Source organism: Triturus cristatus, chromosome 6 (assembly GCF_964204655.1).
Source record: "Triturus cristatus chromosome 6, aTriCri1.1, whole genome shotgun sequence".
In the NCBI taxonomy this organism is placed as follows: Eukaryota; Metazoa; Chordata; class Amphibia; order Caudata; family Salamandridae; genus Triturus; species Triturus cristatus.
The window spans coordinates 616,919,796-616,937,309 of NC_140589.1; positions in this window are offsets into that span (position 1 = coordinate 616,919,796).

The window sequence follows — 17,514 nt, forward strand, 5'->3', positions numbered from 1 at the left end:
ACGCAAAAATTATTATTATAGGTGACTTTAACTATTGGCCCTCGGACATTAAGGAAAGCACTAGCTCTCTGGAATTTACTGATCTCCTTTCTGGACTTAACTGTACCCAACATGTCCAGGCAGCTACTCATGTCAAGGGTCACACCTTGGATCAGGTTTGGACTGCCAACCTAACTATTACTCCCCCCTTCATTTCCCCATGTCCCTGGTCAGACCATCATGTCATCCATTTCTCCCTGGTCTCTTCCCCTCTTGTTAAACCTCAGACAATGGGCAAGCACTGGGCCAGAAATTGGAATTGGGCCAACAAGGACGAGTTCTGTTCCCTATTAGAAACCTCCATTCCTGCCGAAACAGACTGCCTTAACAATCAAGCCACCGCCATCAAGTGCTGGCTTGACTCAGCCAGTAACGTTGTTGCTCCCCTTAAATTATCCACTCTTAGACGCCCCCATGATGCCCAACGCTGGTTTTCTAATGACTTAAAAAAAAGAAATTAGCACTTAGACAGGCGGAACGCAGGTGGAGACGCAGCTACTCCTTGGATAGGAAAGCTATGTACATTAGTCTTTTAAACGACTATAAAAAATCCATTATTCAGGCCAAATCTACATATTTTTCCTTGAAAATCACCAACTCAGCAACCAAAACTAAAGATTTATTTGCCATTGTGGACAAACTTTCCCTGCCTGATAGAGTAACTGTCAAACCTCTCCCTTCCCAACAATTATGTGATGATTTAAATAACTACTTCCTGCAGAAAATTGCTACTATTAAAAGTAGCATCCCCCGCCGGCTCCCCTTACAAATTCTGTGATCCCGTTCAAGAACTCGCAGGTACTAGACCAGATACCTCTGATCTCGAAGGAGAAATTTCTAGCACTAGTAAAGAAGGTTGGTTCCGGCTCTCCTACAGATCCTTGTCCCCCCCACATCCTCCAAGAAGCATTCTTCGCCTGTCCTGATCCCCCTCTAGCACTCCTTAATAAATCTTTGAAACTAGGCCTAGTTCCCGACTCCTTTAAAATTGCTGAAGTTGTCCCCATTCTTAAAAAACCCAATGTCGACCCCTCAAATCTCACCAACTATCGCCCGATCTGCCTACTTCCCTACCTCAGTAAGATTTTAGAAGCCCATGTCACCAAATGCCTTAGTTCCTTTATTGAACTCTCGTTCTTTCTTGACCCCAAGCAGGCCGGCTTTAGACCAGCTCATTCCACAGAGCTGGTCTTACTTGCAGTTATGAACGAACTCAGAAAGGGGGCCGACAATAACACCTCTCAGGCCCTTATCCTTTTAGATCTTTCTGCCGCATTTCGACACGGTCGATCATAATCTTTTGATCAACCGCGTCAGGAACGCTGGCATTCAGGGAACTGCCCTGAAATGGATCTCTTCCGTTCTTGTGAATCGGTCCCAGGCTGTTCGCCTAGACACTTTTCTAGCCAGAAGGGTAAGCTTGACCTGCGGAGTCCCTCAGGGTTCCACTCTTTCCCCCTTGCTTTTTAATTTGTACATGCTTCCCTTGATTTGCTCCTTACGCAACTGTGAGGTGGCCACTTTTAATTACGCTGATGATCTTCAATTAGTGTTTACTATTGACTCCTCCGCCATGTCTGTCTCCAGGTTTCAGACTACTTTATGTCTCATTAGCAACTGGATGAATACCAGTCAATTAAAGCTCAATCCTGATAAAACTGAGCTTGTCCTGACTGGCGATACCTCCAACCCCTGGAATGACAGCTACTGGCCACCTTCTCTAGGCAACCCTCCCCAACCTGCTGACTCTGTGAAAAGCCTTGGAGTCATTATAAGTAAAGACCTGACCATGAAAGCTCAAATCAATGCTGTGGTTTCATCCTGTTTTTTTCACCTTCGCAGAATCTGTAAGATCTCGAGATTTCTGACCACCGAGGCCCTTACCTTAGTTCTCATGGCCCTAGTTATCTCTCGCATAGATTATGCAAATTCACTGTATGTTGGCATTCCGGTCTACCAGCTTCACCGCCTACAACTGTTTCAGAACCAAGCAGCTAGACTTATTTTTCAACAACCAAGACATCAACATGTCCGACCCCTGATGAAGAGCCTCCATTGGCTTCCAGTAATAAAACGCTGCACCTTCAAACTGGGCTGTACCATCTTCAAAGCCCTAGCCGGCCTTGGCCCAGCTTTCATTTCATCCCTGTTACTCTGCTATACACTCTCACGCCCTCTTCGTTCTGCTCATTCAAACCTCCTCGTCGTCCCCCCCTTTAAACGGAAAAAACATGGTGGCCTTGGTTTCTTTTTCCTGGCCCCCCAACTTTGGAATTCCCTTTCCATTGAGCTCAGACTTGAAACCTCTCTTTCTCGATTTAGAACCCTCCTCAAAACCCTTCTAGTCACACAGCCTTATGCGTAAGTCACAGTTTTTTACACTTCTGCCGTCTCTCTCCCACCAGCGCCATGAAACCGTTTGGTGTACGAGCGCTCTACAAATATTTTAACATAACATAACATAAATTTGTCAGCTGGAATCTCCACCTTAGTACTGGTTTTCAGAAAAATGTTACTACACTATTAGTCTCAATATTTTGAGTGTCCACCCCACCCAATGTGTAATTTTGTTTATTTACTAACTTCCTTTTCATACAAATGTTTAAACTCCATGTCAGCTCTAAATTAATTATAGATACGTACATTTAAACCTAACAACGATCAACAATTACTATTTCATTTGTGTAAAAAGTAAATCATCATGTGTCAACTTGCATTTCTTTGAACAGTCTATCACATTGCATAAAGGCAGAATGAAACGCCCATTGACCTCATCAAGACACAGTGATTGTCTGTTAAAGTCTCTGGCTCAAGCTGATAGCTTGGCTTTATTGGCATCTGCACAGATACAGATTGTGGCTTTGCAGCCACTAATAGTGTCAAAGACAAAGTCACACACCATGATATTGCTGCCACCTGTACTATGTTTGCGCCTTTCAAAACATTTACCTCAATGAGTCCCGTATTGCAAATGTCCTGAGTGCTGGGCAGTACAGATCTAGATTTATTCCTGGGGTACATGTAAACAGAGGACGTAAAGGGACTCTCTTCGAATACATCAGAGAGCCTTCTCTGAGGTGCCACAGGAGTTAATTCCTTCCTGGCTGAACTTGGGACCTCTGCCATTTAACTGCTTTCATAATATCAGATGGACAAAAAATGAAAGCAAGGATAGGCCTGTATTCAAGCAAAGCAAAGCCATAAAGCTCTCTCCAAATAAGAGGCAGAGAACAAAAATCAGAAGGCTTTATTAAGTATTTTAAGCATTTAAAGGCAATCTACCTTGCATTGTTTTCAAAAAGCAAACATAAATCATTGAGGCCTTTCTGATTGTGGCCTGTTGAAGACAGGGGTCGCAAGGGTGCTGGCAGGGGTCACAAAGAGCATGCCAGGTGTAGCAGATGCCACCCTTGGTGACGCTTAATTGACATCATTCTATAGGATAGCGGCAGGAAACTGGAAACATGGAGAGTGGGAGTTCTGGTAATCTATGCTGTTTCACACTTTGTCCACGGAGCTCTGCTCTCAATTTAGAAATGCCAAGTACATGAATCACTTTGGGGTGCATGATGTTGACTACCACTCATCCGAGAGGATGTGTTGAAGACGTGTCCCACATCCTGGAACTACTTGCTCATTTAAACACAGGAATTAGCACATTATTCACTGAAGTCCTCAGTCAATAGTGGTAAAACAGACATGTTGTGGTAGTGTTTGTTTTAGCACAAGTCCTTGGGCAACATTAGCCCCTTAGTGAATTGGGGGTATTAACTCTAATACCACGATTCAACAATAATAGTGAAAGGTTTCAAACACAGGGCCAGACCAAGGCCAAAGTACTTTCACACCACAAAGCTGGAAGCAAGAAAACATTTGAAACCATTTGGAACCATTTGCTAGACAGCCTCGCTTTAATAGTGGAAACAGAGAGGAGGCAAAATAAAAAAGAGGTTAAAGCAAACTTGATACCATGAGATCAGAAGGAAAAGATGTGCTTGGTTAGGTATTCAAATATGCTTTCCTTAGCTATGCAGCTAGCAAATTAAGAAATATTTTTGCATTTTATGAAAGGGAGCTAGTTGGAGTAACTTAGTCAAGTCATTGCCACCCGATCACCCCTGGTGGAGGCCCTCCTGGCTTGGCAGGAAACTCTGTGCCTTCAGTGTATGTGCAGGCTCAGCGAATGCACTGAAGGCTTAGGTGAACACTGAGCGAGCGCAAAATTGTATTTCACCTGCTCGGGATTCTTTTATATAAGAGAATGACCCTGATACACAGGAGTTTTCTTCCTCCACGTTAGGGTCGTTGTTAGTTTTCACTGTACGGCCAGCCATGCTTCACATGGCAAATCGACAGAGGGAACAGCAGTGTCAGAAGCCAATCCTATATAGAGTGGGGCTACAGTCACTATGACCTGGAGGTCCAGTGGCCGATGGGGCCACAGGGCATGGGTTTACAGCAGTGAAGTCAGCAAAAGCGTCTACATTGGGAACACTGTGGTTCTCCCTGCTCTAAATGAGATGTGAAAGCTACGAGTGAGGCCGGGCAGGAGCACCAACAAATCATGGCACTGATCCCATCTGGACAAACTCTAAAGGCGGCTCTTAGATTCAAGGCATTTTCCAGCTTGAGGCAGTTATGAAAATCCGTCTTTGTTTGGATAATCTTCAATAAATCAAGAAGTAAGACTATGGAGGAACTGTTATGCCCATTTACTGATGACTTTGAGGGTCTGTTACTGGAATTATGTCTCTAAGAGAGTAAAAACATGAATTATGACTTAAAAAACTAAAAACATGGAAGTATATGTATAAGAAAGTGGCGTAGGGCTGATTAGCTTCAAAATTGCTAACGCCGCGCTCTGTCACTTCAGAAACACAGCAATGTGCTGTATTTACAATAATACGGTGCATCCCTGCATTTCTCCCTGCGCTAAATTCAGCTGCCTATCGCCAACGCAGGCACCCTTGCACCATAGTGCATGGGTGACTGTGCTGAGTGAATGATTGTTTATGTGCAGGAAGGTGTCCCTTCCTGCACATAAACAATGCAGAATGGCGATTTGTAACTTTTATGTGTGCTGCATTGTGCAGCGCACATAAAATGTGCAAATCGTCATTATTCAAATGATTGTTTATGTGCTGGAGGGATACCTTCCTACACATAACAATCATTCTTGGCAATGTGCTGTTTCTCTATCTGCTGCACAATGCAGCATACATAGGAACAGCCAAAATGAGGAGAAATACAGCATTTCTCCTCGTTTCGCCATGTTAAGTGCATGTTTTCCCTTTTCTTAATTTTGATGCTGCCTCCTATTTGCACCACCCTTGTAAATAGGGCCCAGCATCAAAATCAATGGGTGTTGCAGCGTAACGCCCACCACAACACCCATTACACGCCCCTTTCACACTAAGGGGTCTGTTATAATGGCGGGCAGATCGCCATCACCCGTATGGCGGTTGCGATCCCAGCGGACGGAAAGACCGTCCGCCAGTTTTCTGCCGGTCTAACAGGAGACCGTGTGGAAAAGGGGATTGATATGGTGGCGGTGTCTGCAAGACACCGCCATCCATATCAAGATGCAGGCGGTGAAGTGCCTTTCAGGGCGGCGTTGCCGCCATGGAATGGCATGCGGAGTCTGCATGTGGGGGCCCATGGGTGTTGGGGGGTGCACTTGGGGGTACCTCTGGTACCCCCCTGCATTTGCATGCACAACATGGCAGGCCCCTTCAGGGTCACAGAAATTACGCCACACCACCTGCAGCATGATGAACTGGTGTGAGACTCTGCTGATGATTGAGTAAACACAGATACTACATGCTATAGAGCCTTCTGATCCATCGTTCAAAACAACATTGCGTCCGATGGTCAAGATATGGTGGCCTAAGTATTTTATTATGATTTATGCACCTTAATAGCAGAGTGACTTCCTTATGATCCTGATGAATGCCCCGAACTATCTTGTCACTAGGGCAGAAACATGTTGATCCTAAGTTAGGGTACTTTTTGACCCTATAATCACTTGCATTTTAATCGACTACTATATAGGCAGGAAGAATAAAGTTGTTGCCCCTATACAGAGAGTCTTTTAATTCACATATTTTGTTTTGCACTCTGCCCCTCCTCACCATATAGAGTTGGTAGATCCAACCTGTGCTTTGCACTCCCGCTCCTTCCCTCTTGGTGAAGTCGTAGCCCACACGGGAGACCTTGCGGTCCCCGTGTGCTGGAGGAACCCAATGATGAAGCATGTCACCCTCGGGTGAGTGAGGGTTTTCGTCCATAACGCTGTTATGCCCGTTCCCATTGCCCTTTAAATAGTTTTTACATGAGTGCTACCCTATATCAAGTGTGAATATCATAAACTCCTGTTTTCACAGGGATTGGAATTCAGAGTGGGGTGGTATTTGTTGCATCAGGTCATTGTTGGGTGTGTTAAATATCTCACCTGTTGTTAGATTTCAGCAGCCCAAACCTGTAGGAATTTAACAGGGCAAAAGTGTATGATGTTTACCGTACCATGCAGGTTTTGGTGAGGTAAGCAACAAAATGTACATGTTTTTTACCAAAAACTCACGATATGTGTTATATTTCACACTTGATAAATAACAAACCCCTTGCTATTATTATTTATTGTGTGTGATAAATAACACCTTCATGCTAACTAATTTGGAATCAGGGTCTATATAGAAGAATTGCCAAACAATGAGCAAAGGCTCAAAAGTCTGCATGTGAACTTTGAAGAGAATAGTACAGTGGTTGATGTGACAGATACAAAACTCCTTATAGGGAAGAGGTAAGTGTTTTTTAAGTAGAAGACTTCTACAAATACAACTACGAGTGACACAATGGGACTGGAAGAGACTACTCTTGGGAGAAGTATTAGGAAACTTAGGGAAGGTGGAGAAAAAAACCAAGAAATGAATTATTCTTACCTTGTTGAGAAGTAACAATCCAAAAATCAAGCATATGGTTGATGACTAGCGTGCTAAATTAGGGAATAATACCAAGGTAATAATGAATGTGCCCTTAGATGTAGCCTTTTACCTCATCTATTTATATCTGCGCTTCACAATCCACTTGCTGGCAAAAACTATTCTACAATGCATGTCTCTAAATTTGGCATAATGCACAGTAACCGAATTACTGCACGTTGCTCATTACTGCGTTGCTCTAAATGAGCATGTCAGTGGGATATGTTGGCCCAGATTTACAAAGATGTCACGGAACACAGTACAATACCCAAAGTTGCTGTGCTGCATTGCTTGACAGGGAAGAGCAGGAAAGCGCCATTTCTATAGAGTTATGGCACAATCCCCTATCTCTTCCTATTGCCAGAGCACAATCAGGCATTTGAGTACTGTTCACACTTCTTTGCACCATAGTGCGAGGGTGTCTGTGTGAGTCTTACTTAGGTTTTTTACTGGAAGGGTACCCTTCTGGTACAAGATATTATGCTTAGATAACTTTAAAACTTTTCCTACTTTTTTGTGAACACGTGCAGAGTGGGAAGTTAGGAGAAATAAAAGCATTCCTCTTTTAATGCTGGTTTCTAAGTGAAAAAACTGGTCTACTATTGTTAGAAAATAGGGTTTTGTGTAAACAAACTATGGGTGGTTGCATGAAAACCTCCATCTACCACCCATGGAACCCCCCCTTGACGCAGAATAACGAAAATCAGTGCATTACTTTGAAACAACATTACAACGCAAAACAAGTTTTGCACTGGAAAGTAAATGTAAAAAAATGTGCACCGGTTTTGTGACGCAAACCCAGCACAAAATGTGTGTAAATCTGGACCTTAGTATTAGAAGTAAGGTGGGACGTGGGCAGAGTGGTGGGGTTCACATCACAATTCGCACCTATCTTGAAATCTGGAAGACCTGTTTAAGTGCACACAACGATATTTCTCTTGATAAATACAAGCACAACCTTGCAATATACCCATTGTTAAAGAAAATTGAGCAAGCATACTAGTCGCAGGAAATAAAGTTATGTTATCGAATATACTCCGGCACAACGTTCCGCTGAACACCGTAAATCATCTCTTGACCTTAGTTTGTAGAAAATTTACACTTCAGAACCATGAAGAACAAAACCTACCTGGCATTTGATGTCGAAGTGAAAATGTACTTCAAAGGCGGCAACGCGGTGCTCGCGCACATTTTGCAGTCGCTCATTTGTGCAGGGAGTGATTATAGCTCTGATCGCGCGCGGCCATTGTCCTGCCTGTCTCCTATCAAGCTCTGTCGAATGTAATCATTGTCTTTTGTTGACCATCACAATAGTGCCGAGGGCTTGCAGTATGCGTATAACAGCTCCATACAATACCTGTAAATAAGTGGGAAGTCTAATTGAAAAAACAGGCCAAATCTGCAAGACTTTTGTGATGAAGTAACCTATGAAAAGAAGCACACAGTGTCATCAATGGCTGGCAGCGCATTGTTGTTTTGAAGCTGCTCCCAGCTATCACCACCATCGGATCAGAGTAGAAGCTAACACCCACTACTTTAAATAATTATTGAATTATATTTTGTCCCTCGTTGCTTGCCATCCGTTCTTCTCTGAGCACAGTCCCACTTGATGCTATAATTAGTTCTTCATGGAAAATATGCCCTTTGCAAAATGAAAGGGCTGTAATGGAAATACAAAAGCTACCTTTTGGAAAATTGAGCTAACAATTTGTTTTCAGTACATTGATGTGTTTATTCTCCAAATCCATGTATTCTTTTAGTTAAGACATTATGTTTCATATTTTGCATGGATTTGCTGCTACAAACTGAAAATGTCACGTGAAACAAATTTTCTCCACAACGTTACTGTTTGTGGCAGGCTATTTTAGCATGTCATCTACCCATGCTGTAAAATGCAACTCTTTGGAAACATAGTAGAACATTTGGGAGAAGCTTTGTATGCCTTGTTGGTCCAAAGGTGAGATGGTGGGCAAAAAAAACATGGATTGGAATGCTAACCCAAGCAATTGCCAGTAGTTAGACTTATTGCGAACATTCCTCCATTTTGTGTGTTTGCTGTTGGCAAAAACTGTAACTAATATATTATAATACAAGAAATCTCCAAATTGAATTTAGATGAAAAGAAATGGCTAATTGGTGGTGTGCGGGTGAAAATCACATGATACAGCCATTCAAGGAGAGAGGGAGTGATTATAAAGTAATACCCAGTCAAGGTTCAAGGCTAAATTAGGCTGGGTGCTGGTCACTCAGAAACCTTAATCCTCCGTGACATGCCTAAGGCCTGTGGGACATGGCACCATAATACTTCGAAATGGGCTACAATATCTGGGGCTGCTCTCCAGTCATGTCAATCCTTCTTGTCAATCGCAGTCTTTTCTTCATTGGTCAGCGTTTCAATTGGAAATGCGTTTTTTGTGTTACTAATAACTTGGGTACAGTTTGATGAATCTCTACAAAACTTTTTTAAAAGTGCTCTGTTTTGCCAAGTGTGCGCATTAAAAGGTTTGGGGTGATCCATCAATCCGGGGTCCCAAAACGCGAAATCTCCATGCATTTTCCACAGGCTTCTTTAGCCAGGACTACAGCGAAAATTGCTCAACAGAATTATACCAAATTTGATCTTAGTACGCAGATTGTGCTTTTTGTAATTTGTTATAAATCGGTTCAGTACTTTTTGAAAAATTGAGGTTTAAATATAATGTATATTTGGGCAGTTGGGATCGAGGGACTCTCACCAGAGTCCATCGGACACAATTTAAAAAAAATAAAGCATTTTGCTTGGCCAGGAAGCTTTTTTTCGCTCTTGAGAGAGTCAGACACCCGCAGGAGTGGCGCTATTACTGGCTGCAAGCAACATGAGAAAAATGTTGCTGCCAGCCATTACAGGAGTTGGAGTTCCTTGTCCTGAATTTGTAAAAAAAATAAAATAAAATATTAGAGAGCTGGGTATGGATACCAAGACCCTAGATTAATTGTTGCCACAAACCCACTGGACTCCCTCAGGATCAAGGCAAAAAACATAATAAAATCGCAGCACGGGCAGCATTGTTTAATTAAGGGGAGGGGCGAGTGGCTTCCCTCCCCAAGCCACAATCAGTACCAGGAACCACATCCCCTGAGGCTGATTTACTAAATATGGGGAGGGGGGCATGTAGATCCCCTCCCCGATCAGTATTTGGCCACATCCCTTGAGTCCCAATGTAGTATTATCTTTATATATATATTTTTTTTATAAATCTTTTTATTAAGCAGTTGTTCAGTTCACAGCTATTCAGATTGAATGAAAGCAAATACAGTAAGCCACTCGCAGGTTGCATAAACCTTTCTCTCCCAATGTAGTTTTTAAAGGGAGAGGGGCCACACAACATCCCCTCCCGAGCTCATCGCCATGCACTGCTACATCACTCATGACATCTTCCATTGCATCCTTGATAATATTATTGCGCATGGCGGGCGCGAGTTATAGTTACCTTAGGGAAAGAGTTATAGTTGCTTGAGATAACTATAATTATAACTGCTGAATTTCTATGGCTTTGTGTGTGTAAAATCTGAACCTAAATATAACGTCTCTGTAAACTTTATTTCAATTGGTTTTTGATGTTATGCGGCCTGTCCAGCACGAAGCCATCCCGCTGCCGGTGTGTGGATCCTGCACGCTTGCAATTGCGAGTTTGCTCTGGAACGAAGGGGGCCTGAGCCTCAGGTACATATTGGTTAGTACCACAGCGAACTTGACCAGCGCTTCATCCATTATGGATTTTATCAATTTGTATGTTTATGTGCGCAGAATATTTTCATGGACTACACAAAACACCCATTGGGGTTTAAACGGGACTTACAAGCATGGCGGAAATGATGTGAACTACGTTAACCATGATGCCACTGTGACGCCCACTGGGGCGGGGCTTGTGCAATTAATAAAACTACGTCCCAAAAACAGTCTTGCCTGGTCCTAGCACATTCATCTAGTATCTCGCCAGTGAACACGGATACTGGGATCCCCGAAACGCGTTTAGCTGTTTATCGAGGAGCGAGTGAGGAACGCTGTGCCTGCTACCACCTGAGGCATTTGTGCGTGTACCCCTTTCCGAGTGATGACTTCTGTGGGGCAACCTTGGTTTTATATATATATCCAACAACAAAAGGTTACCCTTAAGGAAGAGCCGCCAGGTAAGTTTGTCGAAGCACTTTTCTTTAATGATATGCAGCAGAGCATGAACAAAGATGAGCTTTAAGAGTCAATGGCAACCTCTGCCATACCCGTTTCAGGTTTCCCTTTCTTCAGTGACAGACGGTGCAGCGATACATCCAGGTGAAGCATGCTACTAATTATACACAGTGAACCTCCCCAGTGGGCGTGGCCGTTACTAAAGCATGCTGGTTCCTGTAGTAGCACTAAACATGTCTTCCTCATTGAGTTTCATCCAGAGTCCACTTTTCAAAATTAATAAATCCCAAGTGGGCAAAAGACACAGTCTTGTTGAAGCGCTACTTTTTTCATGCAAATCTTTAGGCTTTTACCTCCCCCTTGCACGGTGACCTCTCACCTGAAGTCACCGCGTGTCAGCCGTAGCTTTTTCTGCGACTGGGTCAGCCGCAAACATATCCAACAACAAAAGGTTACCCTTAAGGAACACTCACTTATACACCCATACAACTACTCACATACCCTTACAGACAAGGATACATAAAGTCACACAGACACTCACATACCGTTTGTTAAAAGCAGTATCACTCAGTAGAAGTGCACCTAGTATAGTAATTGAACTTTTGTAGTAGGTTAGATATATGTTTAACAATCATAAACTCTTAGAAAATACTTACACTCACTGGATGTTGTCATCAGTGATGTCATCAGTGATGTCATTTGGGATGTCATCTGTGATGTTACTGACCATGTCATGAGTAATGTAATATGTGAGGTCATAAGCAGTTCATTGCGGGGGCGTAAGTTATAATTAGCTCAGGTAACTATAACTGCTGAATTTTACTAGTTTTGTATGAGGGAAATCTAGCCCTAACTATAATGTCCCTTTAACCTTTGGATTTTTCCCCAAAAATCTAAAAATAAATATATATATATATATATATATATATATATATATATATATATATATATATATATATATATATATATATATATATATATATATATATATATATATATATATTACCTACTGGCAGTCGCCAGTAGGTAGTTATAGTTAGGACCTATTTTCCATAGGAAATCCGCAACATTCTATTTGGAATAACTTTGGGGCCCATTGACGAATCTTTGCGAAATTTTCAAAACTTTTGGCCAGCTCCGGTCCGCTCCTATCCTGAAAGTCTCGGGATGATTCGAGTAGCAGGGGCTGAGAAAAAAGGAGGGTCCCAAAACATGTTTTCCCCATTTAATTTCCCATAGGACCTTTAGCCGCAGCTACAGCCCGAACTGCTGAACGGAATTACACCAAATTTGGCAGAAAGGTAGACCTTGATCAGAGACATGTCTTTTGCTTAAATGGTGTAAATCTGTTCAGTAGTTCCTGAGAAAATCAAAAGTAAAATCACATATATATCTGGGCGGAGCCTAACCACACATCTCATTGTGAGATATGATTGGCTGTCAGCACTTCATCCAAGAAGTGTTGGCAGCCATCTTGGGACCAATATACATGATAGTACCTCATTAAAAGGAAATTCCAGTTAATAGAAGGTTTTAAGACTTTAGTTACATTATAAATCATTTGTTGATGGTACCATACTCATTTTAGGAATTGTGGTATGTTCTAAGATGATTTTACCATGTGAAAAAGCCTTCTGCGGGGATATCATGAATCATGTTTGAGAGAAAACTATTTTCTCATGTTTTTTCTACAGAGGTTTGGAAGGTGATCTATAAGCTTCACTGAGAGCATATTTTCTGTAAATTCACATTATCTTTCTCAGTCATGTGAGAATGAAGTCTGACCTTCTCAGTAAAACATGTACATCCAACAAGGACAGAGACTGTCAGTTGATTCCTTTGTGTTCTACTGTAGCTTCCCAGAGTGTTCCAAAGAACAACTAGAGCGCTAACAGTCCTACTTATGTAAGACGTATGGCACACCTGAAGCCATCTTGATTGGATTAAAGTGGTAACACTTAAAACATTTAATTTGCAAAGGAACACAATGAGGGGGTTCATTTTGCCATAGAAATTATGATTAGTGATGCAGAAAGAAAAATTAGGGCACATTTTGACTTCTCAAATCCTCTTCTATTTCATTAAAATATTCTGACATGCAGACTGAAACATGCACTTTAAATACCAGCAGCAGATTTCCCTGGTGAGCAGTAGCTTTACTACAGTGATCTAATGAGGAACTAGAGTGCTACTATTCAGAATTTATGGCAAATTTGTGACACATCTGAATGCCTTCTTGATGGAACCAAAGTAAAAAACTGAAAGTATTTCCTACTGAGGAGACTGCAGTAAATGAGGAAATTAGGAAACTTCATAACAAATAAGTCTCCCAAGATGGCCACCAGAGACAAAAGAGCCCAAATGTAGCCCAAATATCACCCAGATGTAGCCCAAGTATAGCCCAATGACAGAATGTCCCAGAGTGTTCTTAAGAACAACTAGAGCGCTAACAGTCTTACTTATGACAAAAGTATGGCACACCTGAAGCCATCTTGATTGGACTAAACTGGTAACACTTAAAACATTTAATTTAAAAAGGAACACACTGAGGGAGTTCATTTTGCCATAGAAATTATGATCAGTGTTGAAGAAAGAAAAATGAGGGCACATTTTGAGTGACTTATTAAATCCTCTTCTATTTCATTAAAAAATTCTGACATGCAGACTGAAACATGCACTTTTAATAACAGCAGCAGACTTCCGTGGTGAGCTGTAGCTTTACTACAGTGATCTTATGAGCAACTAGAGTGCTAACATTCAGAATTTATGGCAAATGTGTGACATATCTGAATACCTTCTTGATGGAATCAAAATAAAAACTGAAAACATTTCCTATTGAGGAGACTGCAGTAAATGAGGAAATTAGGACACTTCATTACAAATAAATCTCCCAAGATGGCCACCAGAGACAAAAGAGCCCAAATGTAGACCAAATATCACCTAGATGTAGCCCAAGTATAGCCCAATGACAGAAGTTTTATATAGTGCAGACTTGTCAGGTATTGGAGTGCTTTACATGAGCATTAGTTACATCACACAAGAACAAATTCATTTTGGTTGTAGACATGGGGAGATTAAGTGATTTGACCAGAATCACAGAATGTCGAGCTGAAGCAGAAACTCCAACCTGGTTCCCCAGTTGCAAAGTCTGCAGCTCTGGAAGTAACGCCACATCCTCTCCCCTAAGTGCAACATTTAATGAAGTGGTCAACTGGATGAAAAAACATGAAGATAACAAAGAATTTAAAAGTGCTTTGTCGCTATTTGAAAACTCAGAAAATATGTCCTAATTTTAGTTTTTTAGAGCACTAACCATAATTTTGATGCAAATAAGACCCTCTCATATATGTAATTGCTAAAGAAAATGCTCTAGGTATTACAGTTTTGATTACATCAAGATGACGTCAGGCGTTCCACACTTTTGTAATAAATATAGAATCTTAGCAATCTAGTTGTTCATTAGGATACTGTTGAGAGGCAGAGGCCTGGGGCACGGACTCTGAAATTTGAAGGCAGGTAGGAGGGTGCAGAGGCAACAATTTGACCACACTGGGCAGGCAGGAAGGGCTGTGGCAGCACAACAGACTATGGAGGGCAGTGGAAAGGGGGGAGGGGCAACAAACCAACAATACAGGACTGGCAAGAGAGGCTGTGGCAACATAATAGACCATTGTGGGCAGAAGGAAGAGGCAGTGGTAGTACAAACATACATGCCAACAGACCAGATTCAGGCAGGAAACGTCCATTGTTTTTAAGCTCAACTGGGCTTTATTTGATCTGTCTCCTGTCTACAATCTTCTCTTTTTCAATGTAACTCAAAGGGGAAAATCAATACCCCAGTTTTTTTTCAAAATCTCCCTCTTGGTACATTGGATCATGGAAGGCAGGAGGAATTGGAGTTGGATAACTCATGGACTTGGATAACAGAGGACAGGAGGGACATGGAGAGGTGCACCAAACTGACCCTGCAGGGCAGGCATCAGGGTTTGCAGCAGCACAATACACCACACAGGGCATGCGGGACGGGAGTGCCGCACAGCAATCCATAGAAAGCAATAGGGAGGGGACAGGACCATGAACATGGACAACAGAGAACAGAGGGGAAAGAGGCAATGGTAGCTAGCTGACCATAATGGACAGACAGGAGAGAAAGCTGAAGCATAACAGACCATAAAGGGCAGGAGGGACGGATCAGGGGCATTACAATGGAACAGACAAGCCAGGAGGGAGGGAATAGGGGTCTGCACATGGAAACAGAGGGCTGGGGGCAAGGGAGCAGGGCAGGAGCAGCAAGATGACCATGGAGGCCAGGCAGGATGGGCACTAGAAGCAGGACACACCATGGAGAGGAACAGTGAGACTATGATGGCATACACACAGACCATGGAGGGAAGGTGGGAAGGGGTCAGGGGCAGCTAGCTGACCACACAAGGAAGGTGGAAGGGGCCGTGGCAGCACAGAAGACAATGCATGGCAAGCGGGAGGGTTAGTGGCAGCACTATGGCTATGATGGGCAAGAAGGAGGGTGCAGGAGCATGCACAAAGGACCATTGAGGATAGAAGGGAGGGTCAGGACCTGGGCACAGACAAGAGAGTTCAGTTGAAATGGCCTCACAACAGACCGCGTGGGGCAGGCAGGAGGAGCAGTTGCAGCACACCAGACCAGGGAGGGCAGAAGGGTGTGGCAGTAAAATGGACCATGGAGGACAGGAGGAAGGGGATAGGGGCATGGCATGCGGACAGGCAAGGTGGAGGTGGCAGGGACATGTTACAGTCATCTGACAATGCTAGGCAGGTGGGAGGGGAGTGGCAGCTCAACAGAACACTCAGAGTAGATAGGAGTGGCAGGTCCATGGAACATGGTGAGCAAAAAGGATGGAGCAGGGGCATGCACAAAGACATCAGAGGGCAGGGGGAAGGAGAAGAGGGGCAGCAAGCTAAGCACAGAGGCTAAGCAGGAGGTCAATGATGGGGCATAGAATTGGGCAATGGAGGGCAGGAGTGGAATGGTACATCATGCTAAATTGGGGGCGAATGGCAGCACATCAGACCATGCATGGCAGGAGGGAGGAGGCTAGTCCATGGATTCAGACAACAGAGGATAGGGAGGAGGGGGATGGGGCAGCAAGCTAACTGTTCAAAGAAGGTGGGTATTAGGAACTTTATTGTTTTTAAAATGTGTGTCTGTGCGAACTACTTAAAATATGAACAAGTATGCAGCATAATCTCACTTTTATTCAGGAAGAAGAGGACATTTGTGTCTGTGACTCCGGGCTCACTTGGCAGAAACACCCCCTGACCCTCCACCTCCCATCGCAAAATGTAATGGCCGTGAAAAGGGTAGGTGAACGCAGTGTTATATAGAACTTAGTCCTGAGAGCACGATTGAAAATGAAAACTAGATATAGTGTATGGTATAAACTATGCACCAAAAAGTGTGATATAAGATGAGCTGGGCGTGAAATATAATATGCAATACATTGTGCGCAATGACAGATTCATTGGAGAGCGCGAGATATGCGATATGCGCCTTGGAGTGTAATATGCACAGGGCAGTGTTGCGTAACCTAAGTAGTCTCTAAAGTTGTAATATAAAATATGTGTAGGGGAGTGTAACATTGCATATGCACTGTGACAAAGATATGGATCCCAGATTGTAATATTATGGCATAGCGCAGTGCGTTATAACATAGGCATCAAGGAAGGCACGTTAGATGGGGCAATATAACCCGTGCGAAGGCAAGTGTGGCATGACATATTCACGGGGTGGTGTTACAGTGCACATGGACTAGAGAGTGTCACAGCATACGCACTAGCTGGTGGAATACAACACAGAGGTGTGTGGCACTCGGCGGGCACTGGTGGGGGTAACACAGCATTGGGCTCAGCCCGGAGCGCGCTGTGACTCTCAAGTGAGGTTCGTCTCCTTTCCAGAGAGTAAAATAAAAAGTATTACACATCCGGCGGTGGATGTGTGTTTTATTAACCGTGAGGGGGTTTCTTGTATAGTTTTGGTCGAATTTTTGTAGAATCCCCTTTGAATGGCTTGGTGTGCGTGTGTATTAAATGTGCCCGGTAATAGCTACCCATGTTTGTATAAATAAACAACAAGGGTGTCTACTTGGAGAGTACCCACCGGCGGGGGCCCCGGGATTAGGCACGGTAGGGCGTCAGACATGTCAGAGCTTCACTAGCGGTGTAAATACATTCCACGTGGATTCATTGTATACATAGTCGCCTTTTAATGAATATCACGCAAATCGTCATGGTGATAGGTACGTACAGTTTGTCCAGCATTTCCTAGGTGTTTCTATAAATATATTTTTAAAA